The sequence below is a fragment of the Nyctibius grandis genome, chromosome 1 (genome assembly GCF_013368605.1).
Source record: "Nyctibius grandis isolate bNycGra1 chromosome 1, bNycGra1.pri, whole genome shotgun sequence".
NCBI lineage: Eukaryota > Metazoa > Chordata > Aves > Nyctibiiformes > Nyctibiidae > Nyctibius > Nyctibius grandis.
In genome coordinates, this window is record NC_090658.1 from 23,500,859 (window position 1) to 23,512,975 (window position 12,117).

At 37.2% G+C, this 12,117-nt stretch overlaps 1 protein-coding gene across 1 annotated transcript in view; it reads left to right on the top strand.

The window, feature by feature from the left end:
- Positions 1–12,117, top strand: part of USH2A (usherin) — a 419,339-nt gene that overhangs the window by 6,568 nt on the left and 400,654 nt on the right. The gene's annotated exons all lie outside the window — the stretch shown is intronic.

The following is a 12,117-nucleotide window of genomic DNA, read 5'->3' on the forward strand; positions in this document are numbered from 1 at the left end:
ACTCTAGTAAATTCTATTTGTAAGCCAAGTTCAACTAATAATTATAAAACACAATTATCAGGTGTTGAAATGTTTATCTTCTCCTCCTTCATTTCCTTTATCCATTCTATTAAATTTCATTTGGTTTACAGCACAATCAAGAATAGTTTTGCTGCTTGCTTGAAACTTGCTAAAAGGTATTGACTGTGATTTGGATTTTTAGTGTTGATCTTGTTACTTGTAAGAAGTATCTAAGCTGACGTCTTGATTTTTTTGCAGTTCTCTTTTTTTTTTTTCAGGATAACAGCATGGTAGTGCGAATAAGATTTTGGCTGTTGGATTAAAAGAGTGACCTTAAGGTAGAACTAATGAACTTTACTCTTCAAACACTCCAAGGGTGCTATATTACTGCTGTTGCTGTCAGCCACATTTTGTACTAGCCTCAGAAACTGCTAAAGCCTGGGATAGCAAAGTGAAGAGTGAAAGGGCTGGATTTAAATACACACACATGCCTTAAATGGTATTACAGAGAACCCTTAAGCACTCTGTAGAATTTGGCCTTTCATTTATTTGGGGAAAGTCGTTCAGTGCATAGCAGAAGTAAAGAAGTGCAGCTTCTAGATAAAGGAACTGCAGGCTTGATACCTTTTCCAAGTTTCTGAGCTCAGGGTAGAACCTTACATTCTGTGATTTTTGATATTGCAGGATTCAACTTCCCATTAAAGATGATAGTGGCTGCAGCATGATCCATTTAGCAGTTACGTCTGGCTATGAAACTTCAGGCAAAATTTTGTGGCTTTTTTTTTTTTCTTTTAGTAGCTGTCCAAAAGCATTTTTTTCCTATAAGTGGAAAATGAGAATATTAAAGAGACCATACAAAAAAATGCAAAAAGTAACATTCATATGGAAGTGTCTGTGTCTTCAGACTACAGTAGTATTTGATGATGATAGGTATTTATATATCATGATGACATATGTTTGAATGTAGGTCTTATCTTAAGCTGATGAGAAAGTCTTCTGAAGATAAAGCACTATGTAGTTTTATAGGCATTAGTAATTTTAGTTAAAGGCAGTGGGAGAACCTGGAGTTTACATCTAAAAGTACAAATCACCTGATCTTACCACAAATGTGACTTTTGACTTCTCTGACTAACTGGCCTTCTGCCTAGGCGATGCCCGTGTGGTAGGTATGGGCACTGCGGTATGGAGGAGAGACCCTTCCGTGGGCTGTAGGTGGGCTACATGGGGTAGAGGCAGCAAAGGGAGGGCTGAGTGCAGTAATGGCCTACTGCTGCTTTGAGCTTTTCCAACTCAGTCAGACCATGTGAACTTCCATGCTGTCTTGTTGAGGTGAAACTGCCTCTAATATCTGTAAACGATTAGCAGTCTCAGTTCTGTGTCACTGTTGTAGACATAACCTTTATTTTATAGCAAAGACAAGCCCTAGAACTGAGCTCTGTGACTAGTAAATTAGGAAAGTTTGCAGTCATCGTGCAGCCATGCTCGTTTTGAAGTAGGTATGGTGTTATCAGTGTAGTTGCTATATAACCTCCTTCTACAGAAACAGAAAGGAAATTGTTTTTGGATGTGAAATGTCATGTATGTGGCTGTGATGTTTAGCCACAAGCTATTAGGTTTAACTAAACTAACAGTAGATTCAGCACCTTTTTAAGTACTTTGCAGAATTTGGAACATTGTTTGGCATTCTTTTTATTAGGGACCTAGCCAGAGCTGGGTGATGTGTCATGATTTAAAAAAAAAAAAAAAAAAAATCTATTCAGACTTGTTTGACAGCTTGCTTGATATGATTTTTTTGGACTAAAAGAAAATAGTGTTTGTGAATGTTCTTTTATGCAGCAGCTAAGTGCTGTTCCTGATAAGACGGTTGAAAATGTGGAATGGATATATTTTCATGCACGTAACAAAACTTGTATATATGGAAAGAGTGTAATTAAAAAAAAAAAGAGCAAATGGCCGCATTGCCATATTTGGAGTTGTAGGACCCCTAAAAACCTCATCTGTGAAATTAAGAGGGAGAGGATTGGGATGTGATGCTGCTATGCTAAACAGAATTTTATATAGAGAAATTATATTCTCTATGCATGAAGCATACTAGGCACAAGCTATTCAGATTATTTTTTAATAAAGTATGTTCTTTTACAACTTTTAGGTAATATAATTCAGATACTGGTGGTAACTGAAGATGTATGTAATAACACCTGTTTTGTTTATTATGGAAATGTTTTAACTTTATGCCAGAGGTGTGGGCATTTAACCTATTGGCAGTTGGTTTGGTTTCCCAAAAATTTAAGTTAGAAGCATTAAATGCTGCAATTAATATCCCTGGCCTTTCCATATGCATGACTTTTCTAGCAGATGAAGCATATTTGGTCCTTGTTTTCCCTGAGACTACAAAACTTTTTGACAGTGTTGCTTTTCTCTTGAATTTTGTGGTGGTTTAGGTCTGTGTAGGAAATGCAGGTATGTCTAATTTGGGGTGAGTCTGATTCAGGACAAAAGTTTTTTACCGAATGCTAGCACTTACTAATACAGTTAGCAAATAGGGGTGTCTAGTGGGTCCTGTCCCTGAGAAAAAAAGCAATACTTGTTGGTTGGCTCACAGGGAATTTATGCATCTTGGTTGTGACAGCACAGGGGCAGACTGGCTGGCACACCCCGTGGCTTCAATTAAAGAATTGGGGATTGAGGCACAAGGCTTTGCATACCAAGTTGGTGACAGGAATAACAGCTAAGGGCGACTGTGGGATTTGGTTTTGATCAGTGTTCATGGCAGATTGGTGAATTTTTGTGTTTGTTTTTTAGCAGGTTGGTTGTAGTTTGTGAAGGGTGTGTGTGTGTGATGTAGCTGACCATGAGAGAGACTGCTCTGCCAAGGTGCTAGGGTCCAAGTCCATCTCTGAACACAGATATGCCTAATGAGACACTGATTCAGGCCAAAAGTCTCCAAAGCCAAGCGGTCAGTAGGAGCTGGGAGCTTGCAAACAGGGGAATTCCTGTGGTCAGTAGGAAAAAGTGAAATATTTGTGCATAAATGCTAGGCAAAACACACCATGATAGAGGTGTGTGAAGTACTGGTTACAGAGGTGAAACTGAGTTTAGAGAGAGCAGAAATATGGTGGAATGGCAGATATGTTTGCAGATATGGAAGGTATAGGAGCATATGGCTATTCAGGAGTGATAAAAATGAAAGCTAAATGGTGGAATAGCACCAAATAGTAAATGAATGATAAGAGGGAAGGAAAGAAGAAAGGACAGCACAGACTAAAAATAATTTCTTTGGAATAAAATAATTCTAGGGGAATAGAAGATTAGTAAATGGATGCTACTGAGGTAATGTAGGAATTTAAATCCTTGGGTTTGGATTTAGATGTGTAATTTGTTAGAGAGAACTACTGCTAAGAACTGTGTCATTGCAGAGACTTATTCTCCACCTTATAGCTGGGAAATTAAAGTTCTACTAACAAGAGCAGGGCCCAAATGTTCCAGTATGTTCTGCATGAAAAGTTACTTCTGGTCACTGAAGCAGAAAGTCTGGATACCAGCTTTCTTAAGTGATGGAGGCATTATTAGAGATGTGGGTCTCAAAAGTAATGTTGAGTACTCATAACTAGACTCAGATGAAATAGAATAAACAGTTCTTTGGTTCTGTAGGTACACTTTTGGGTTTCAAAAAGAAGAAACAGATAGGACTACTTAAATAAAACAAGGTGAACTGTGGAGCCTGGAGATTGAATGGAAGAAAGGCCTGGAGGTTATTAAAAATAAAAATCATAGAATTAAGAGGAATCTCTGCCTGTAACAAAGGAAAAAAAATTGGAGATGAAGTGCCTAGGCTTATCTGAGTGAATAAGCACCTTTGCAGTTAGAGATGGCAGAGTCTGCAAGCAGTGGGGAATGGGGAAGCAAATTCACGGAGAATGCTATATAGGAAGAGAAAACTGCAAATATGTCAAGCTGAATTAGACTTTGCAATGACTGTTAATTGGTAAAAAGTTTTTAAGATTTTTTTTTTGTGTAAAAAGGTACAGTGAAGGTGTGCTTGAGATCAAGGATGGTTTGAGTAAGTTCCCCAATCTAAATAAATACTTTGCCTCTGTTTTCAATAAGGATAATGATAATAGTCACAAAGCAAAAACAAGCTGGGTAACAGAAATGAATGTATGGAAATAGAAGCGATCATAAAGAGGTAGAAACAAGAATTTGCAAGCTTGTTGTGTACATGCTGATGCAATCAGATGGTCTTTGTCCAAAAATTCTGAAAGAACTGGTACATAAAATCCTTTGACAAAAAGATATTTTGTGCAAATCTACCAAGTCAGAGGTGGAGCTATAATGGTTACATTTAGGAAGAAGTGTCATGCATTGATGCTGGCCAGCAGCCAAGCACCCAGGCCCCCTTCACCCCTGCCAGTGGAACAGGGGAGAGAATAGCAATAGCAGAAATGAGAACTCGTAGGTCAAAATGAAGACACTTTAACAGCTGAAGGAAAGGGGGGTGGGAGGGGAACAAATGATGCAAAGGCAATCACTTGCCACCTCCCACAAGCAGACCACTGCCCAGTCAGTCTCTGAGCAGCAGCCACCTTGGAAATAAAATTCCTGTTTCCCCAAAGTCCTCCTTCTACCCCAGTTTTTATTGCTAAGCATGAGATTATACAGTATGGAATATCCCTTGGGTCAGCTGTCCCGGCTGTGTCCCTTCCCAACGTCTTGGCCCAACCCTAGCTTACTGCTGAGGTGGGATTGGGGGACAGTGGGAAAAGAGAAAGGCTTGACACTGTTCAAGCACTCTTCACCAACAGCCAAAATATTAGTGTGTTATCAATGCTGTTTTAGCCACAAATTTGGAACACAGTGCCATACAGGGTGCTGTGAAGAAAGTTAACTCCATCCCAGCCAGAGCCCATACAAAGAGGAAGGGAAAAGGATCTTGGCAATGCAGACCTGTTTGTCTTGACACAGTAGCAAATGAGGATTTAGAAAAGATCTTTGAAGGAATAGATAAAGATCTGGAGCTAAATGAAAGAGGGGATAAAATGCAGTGTGAATTTACTGAAGATACCTCATCATTGTCTAACCTCTTAGCTTTTTTTGATGAGAAAACTGATTTTCAGGCAAAGTAAATGTGTCAGATTTCTTCTGTCTGGAGTTCAGTTTAGCATTGATGGGACAACCCATGAGAAGTTGTAGGGTCAAAGGGAATGCTCATGGGGAGGGGTGGCAATAGATACTGCTCAAAGGAACTTGCTTGTAATCCCAGGGAGGGAGGAGGCAAAAAAGCAATTGAATTTCTTGAGAATTAGTCTTTGGACCAGCCTTGTATTTTATTTTCATTAATGAACTTAGCAGAAATATTAGAAGTGTACTGCTAATACTAGCTGGTAACATAATGTTACTGTTCCTCTCTACATTATGTTATCAGCTAGTAACAACAGGAAAAGATGGGAATTCATATCTATCAGTTGTTATGTAGGTGGACTGTGGGATTTTTTTCTTCTTTTTTTCCTTTTCCTGCAATATTACTGTAACACCTGCTGCCAGCAGGATGTTGGACATGACTCACTAATAGTCTTGGAAAGGACTGTTGAAAAAGCTACTTGAGACTAGACAGCATCAGTCTAAGAGTAACTTCATACTTTTTAATAGTTTATGCAGCTTCTTAATATGCAGTATATTGTGAACAGAGCTATTGGCTATCTGTTTCTTTGCTCTTTATACACAATAAATATTTGAGAAAAGTCATCCTTGAAAAGTTCTTCTGAGCTGAAGTGGATTTGCAACAAAAGTGAATTTTGACCATTTTTTTCTGCTTTCCAATTAATGACTTATTTTCCTCTAATGATGTCTGTCTTTATTTTCCACTGCTTATGTTTTGTAAAGGAACTGTCTGTTTTGCAATTTCAGTTTTGTTGTTTTTTTTAAGGCCATAAATTGTGGATCCTGTTTCCTTGAAATTACTGCCGCTGTTCTAGTTGATTTCAGTTGGGGAGGATCAAGTCCTTCAGGCTTCTGAAAGTTTTAGAGTCCTACTGTGTGTTTGATCTTGATTTAATGATATTTATCACTGTATCTTTTTTGGTATATATTAGCAAAATCTCTGAAGATACACAGTGAACTAAAGGATATATAGCCTTAACTTAAAAGAATCTAGTATGCACTGAAGTGAAACCTCAGGAAAATTGGTGTATTAAAAAATTAACTTTTAAGGAAATAAAAAATATGAGAGCATAGCAATGCATAGTTAAGGCCAATTGTGTACCTCATTACCTGCATAGTGATACTAATATCAGATTTGTGCCACTTAGTAACAGCAGCTCCATTATGTATTTTCTTTTTCAGATTCGCTGTTCAGGGTCTCTCATCCCTTTGATATTTCAGAATTTATTTAAGCAATTAAGAGTGGAATTTAAACATGATTTTTCAGATAGAGCCAAGGCTGCTGAAACGGGAGGTTCTTTGAGAATGTCACATTGATGTATTTGTTTCCTATTTAGTGTATGCAATTATAAAAATAATCTTTTTACTAGCCTTTATTTTGCCTGATCATATCTATGTAACTCTGCCATGTTTTGGCAGACTATAACACATTAAAAGCTTTAGAAAGTAAGTTTAAAATCTAAATGCAGAGAGGTAACCATGACTGAATTACTCTCCTGGGAGGAAAATGCTCTTAGAGTGCCTATTGAAATCAGCATTATCATTTCAATACATGTCAAATATGAGTCATTTCCTAGTTTAGGCAAAATTTCTTTATAAATCTTTAAATCTTCCAGTTCTTTCAAGAAAAGGTTAAAGTACTTATGATTTAATGAGACCGCTTTACATCATAACTGTTTGACTATCAAGAGAAAACTTGTCCTTTCCAATTTGTGAAATCCTTTTATTTTCTGCACAAGTTTTTGAATACTTAAAAATTTATATTAAAAGCAAAGAACCTGAGACTTAAAAGCAGGGAGGAAAACATTTACTCTATACACTCTCTGTGTATGTATTACTAAATACGAGGTGTTTTAAACTGTGTATTCCCTAAGTTTAGTAAGGACATAAGAAAGCAAGGAAGCATTTTAATTTAACAAATCACTTTGATCTCCTGTTTGAAGTTGTCACTTACTATCTCTTGGGAGTAGTTTGTCAGTCCTAAGAAGGGAGGGGAGAGTTTGCATCAATTCTACATACTAGAGCTTTTTGTCTGTTAATTGCAATTGTGTGTTGAAAATATTCAGGAGGATGCAGTCTGTCCATATGGTTGGTGCTATGCTCCCAACAGACAGCAGAAATAAAACACATGTTATAGTCTGTATAATGTATTTGAGTGTCTGTTTAGAGAACTGCTCATAGAAACAATGAGCATAGCTCTCTTGGCAACTGGTTCATCATTTAATCTGCTACGGTTGCAGGCCTTTCAGATACTGCTGCTGAGCTTGCAGCCTTGGGGTTCTTTGATATTAGTAAATTGCTGTGCTGCATCCAGAAGTCCTACTGTGGTATTTCCTAGATGCCTCTATCTTCTCTTTACTTGTACTGTCTCTTAAACTACTTCCTTTCTTGCCTGAACTCATGTTCAGGCAAGTTACTGCGTATTTGCAGATTTAGATTTGGAGTCTGGGAACACAAGACAAGGAACCTCATCTGGACCAAGATTTTAATTTCAGAGAATGCCAAAAATACAGGTTTTGTCAATGCCATCTTGACTACATTTCTGGAAATTGCGGATGTTTTTTTTTTCAATTGCAAATGCAAATCCCACTGAAGTCTACTCAGACGTTATATTACATATGGTAGGAGTGGAATTAATGCTTTGTATGACCAATGCTGGGAGGAGGTAGTATTGAATGGTTTGCAGAAGTTGTACCTGATTTGTCTGGAGAGTTTCAGATGAGATTTGAAATCCATCAAGTTTCAATTTGTTTTACAAGCAGTTTGATTCTCTATACAAAAATATGTGGCAGCCAATTACATTGCCTTTTTAATAATGGAAACACTATGTTAAGAATTATTTGCTTTCTTTTTTCCCTCAGTCTCAAATCTTTAAGCGTGCTGCAGTTCTTAAGGTTGTGTTTTTGGCATGTGGTGTGTTTTTGCTTTTTTGTTTAATTTGTATTTTTTAGATAAAAATGAGTGAAATAGAGGTAATGATGTGTGCTACTCTAGAATTGTGGGAGGTGTTTTTTTTTTTTTAATTAGAAAATAACTTTCAGTCTTCCTAAGCATACCTTAATTTTTGGGGGGTAATTAATAGCTGTAAATCAAACTTCTAGTGGCCATTGTAATATACAATACATCTATTTCTGTTGTGTGTAGTTACAGTACATAAAATATAATTTCTAAGCATATTTTTTGTTGGAAAAATTGTTATTTAATATTGTGGCATATGAATATAAAAGGTGTGTCATACCATACGGAAGTAGCTTGCTTACTTCTTAGGGGAGAATGTTTTGAAAGATAAAGAAAAAAAGATGTTCAAGTGTTCAAATTCAATATTAAGAATAATAGTAAAAATTGCATAGCTGGAGTTAGAGTAACAGAGAGAGAGAGACGTGTGCTGTTTAACAGCATCCTGTGAATTAAACTGTGGTTACTGGAATCAACTATTTTCAGTTTACTAGAAATCTGTAGTCCTACTGGGAGAAACATAAGTAAAAAAATATTGTTTAAACTAGATAGCCCTTGATTCTGAACTACTCTTAAATACATGTTTATGTACACCATTTGTAAGTGGGTTCCCAGATATCTGTTGTTTGGTGTAACGTTAGGTACGCCTCAGCTGTGTGACTGCTCTTCGGTTTGCATGTTTGTGTGCCCTTGAGTTGTGTAGGGGGCACACTTTGAGAGATCGGAAGTAGCTGCGTGTACTTGGTATGGCTGTTGATGTAAAACATTAAGATGACTCTCACTGGGTACATCAACGTTATCAGTTTTGTGTGTGGGAAGAGTTCTTTTTGATACAGGTTTGCCTTCTGTCTATTCGGATACTTGTGTTACTGAAGAGCAGTACTGATGTGCTTGAATTTGATACCTTTCTGGGGAGACCAACTTTGAAACTGTACACTCGAGTATCACCATTTAGAGCACACCATTTGCAATGTGGGCAAAAGGTCCTCCAGCAGGTAGTTCTTGGCATGCACAGTGTATGAGCAGAAAACTGGCGACTGGTTTGAACTTCTTTGCTGGTAAAGATGGATCGTGGATTTGAACCATTGTCCTTCCCTCTTTATGCTGTGCCAGTTGCGAAGTAGATGTTTTCACAAGATACTTGAAATGTTTTTGATAGGAGTCTAAAAACTTCATAAGTACAGCCAAATAGAGCAACTTCTGCTTTTCCTGGTTATTTAAAAAAAAAAAAAGTAATTACTACATTTGGTTCAGGTTTCTGCAGCTTAAAGGCAGAGATTGAAGTCCTAAGTCTAATCAGGAAATGGAAAACTTTCAGGTTGTCCTTTATGCAACCTCCATTATTTATGTGTGAAACTCTCTCATGTACATCTTGCATTATCACCTGTGCATGCAGCAAATGGAAGGTGACATAAATTACATGTGTAGATCCCGTACAATGCGAAATCCATATGTGCTGGTGGCAAGTCCACAGGAGGAATCTTCTGGAAAGTCTTCGCATGTATCATTTTCTTATGGAAGCAAAGAATGTTTCCTGGCACTGAACAACTTGTCAGCTTGGTTGGAAAGTAGTAAGTTCTGGGATGGAAGAGAGGAAGAACTCCTCCTGTCCATGTCTCTCATTCCAATACCTCATCTCAATAATGCCATAATTTTTGCCTCATTTCAGAACTGTGGTGTTGGTTTGACAGTCTGTCTAGATACTCTGTGAGTATGAGAGAAGAGTAGACACATAGGAACAACTTTCTTTTAGGTACATCATTGACCTGTTTTCTGACAACCAGTGGTTTTGAAGCATCTTAAGCTAGACTGCATTGAATGGCCACTGACTGACCTAATTTTAGTTTAATAGTCTAGTTCTTTTTTATAATTTATGTTTTGGTATTGCTAGTATCTTGTGGCAATGAGTTCCACACATGCAATTACGGCTGTGTGAAACTGTTCTTTATTTTAAATTTGCTGTCTACTAATTTCTTTTTTTTTGCCAATTTCTTCTGTCAGTTGCTTTCTATTTATCATTCTCATGCTATTTGATATTTTGGTTATAGAACTTGGTTGCATGTTATAATTATAAGCTGGATCTTTCCTTATATTGAAGCCATTCTGCAGTTTGGTCATCCTTAGTGATCTTTTCTGAAACTTTTGGGGTTATACTATTATAATTTTGGGGATACAGGGGGCAAAACTCCACTCGTTATTCCAGATACTTTGCACCATAAATTTCTAAACAATAAAGTTTTGTGGGTTTGTTCTTCATTTCTTTCCCAATAAGAAATGTGTTTCCTTTTTGCCATTGAGCATTTTGCTCATTAGTGGATGACTACCTACAGTAACTCCAAGACCACTTTTTCTGAGAAGTGACAGTTCAGAACTTAATGTTATGTTTACATAGTTAAGTATTTTTCTCATGTCTACTACCTTGTGGTTAACACATTTAGTCTGCTACTTTATTGCGTGTTCCTTAATATTTTGAGATTCTTTTGTAACTTCGAAGTAAGCTTTGCGTTTTACTGTCTGGATGTATTAACTACATCCTTTTTCACCTCACTAATCACTGTTTTCAAGCCTATACAAAATGTTAAATACCAGGGATTGTTGGAGTTACCTACTGATAAACTTCTGTCTGTGTAAAATGTGGCCATTTAATCTCTACCGAATTTGAAATCTTTCTGGAAAGCCAGTACATTATATTGGTCAGTTCTTCCTTATCCGCATGCATCTTAACTTCTTTGAAGAACTCAAAGTTGGATCTTGATTTCCTTTGACAACAGCCAGGTTGCCTTTTTCAGTATACAGTATTTATCCATGTGCTTTACTAACCAGTTCACCCTTTATAGACTTGATTTGATGGATTATCAGAACAATTGCTCCAAGACCTGGTCATGCATCATGGCTATAATTTTAATTTCCGCATTGTTCTTTGATCTGTGCAGGGCTAACTGAAAATTGTATTTTCTGTTTCTGCTGCTTTTCTGATCTCCCATTGAATCTGAAGGTGCTGTTGGTTTTTTTTTATTTTAAAAAAAGATCTGGAATACCACCTTCAGTGGTATGTTTTAATACAGCTAGCTTATTTACCTTGTCAAAATTTGAACTTTCTTTCAGGTATAGCAACACTTTTTTCAGTGGTATGATCTATGTAATTCCTGTAATTCAGGTTCAAACATCCTAGGCTTTACATTTCAAAGATAAGCATATTTTGTGACAGTCTACATGCATGCTAGAGTTAGAACTTTTTTTTAGATACTTTTAGTTCTTTTTTCCCCTAAGCTTGATTGGTTTATTTCCTAAATTGATAAACAAGTAAACTGGCTCTATTTGGCTGTAGGAGAAGCTTACCGTTCCTTGATTCTGTCTATTCTAGAAAAGTGTCTCAATTCCACATTGACCTAAATCTTTTTTCCATGCACTGTTTGCTCGGTTGTGTGCAGAATCATGCAACCTTACTTGTCTGACCCTTTGTGTTACTGGCAGCATTTCAAAGAATGGCACTGGCTTTGATCTTCTGCCTCCTGAATTAAAGGCAAAATATTTTCATCTTGAACCTCTCCTCTCCCCTTTCTGGTGGAATTTAGGTGTGCCATTGCTATTGACTGATTGTAGATGGCCTATATATATCTTGTGAGGTTCATGGTCATTGCACCTGTAGGCAAATCAGCATGTGATATTCAGTGGCAGCATAGACTAAGCTATCAATATTGCTCCTAATCTGACATTTCATAACTGCAAACCTCTTTTCTTCCACTGAAATTCTTATCCTGAAGATTTATCCTCAGTACTCTGAGATACATGCCTTTCTCTTTGTAGCTTGATGACCATGTCCCATGTTTTTTGCAGTCAGGACTGGTAACAGAAAATGACTCCCATCTCTCAGCTTCTCTAGGTGGCCTGCTTGAGTCCTGATAGTAGATATTCTGTCTCTTCCAGTTACTATTTACTTGTGCCTTATGCATGTATCTCTTGTCTGTAAGGCAGGTAGTTATGGATGTAACAGGTTCGTAAACT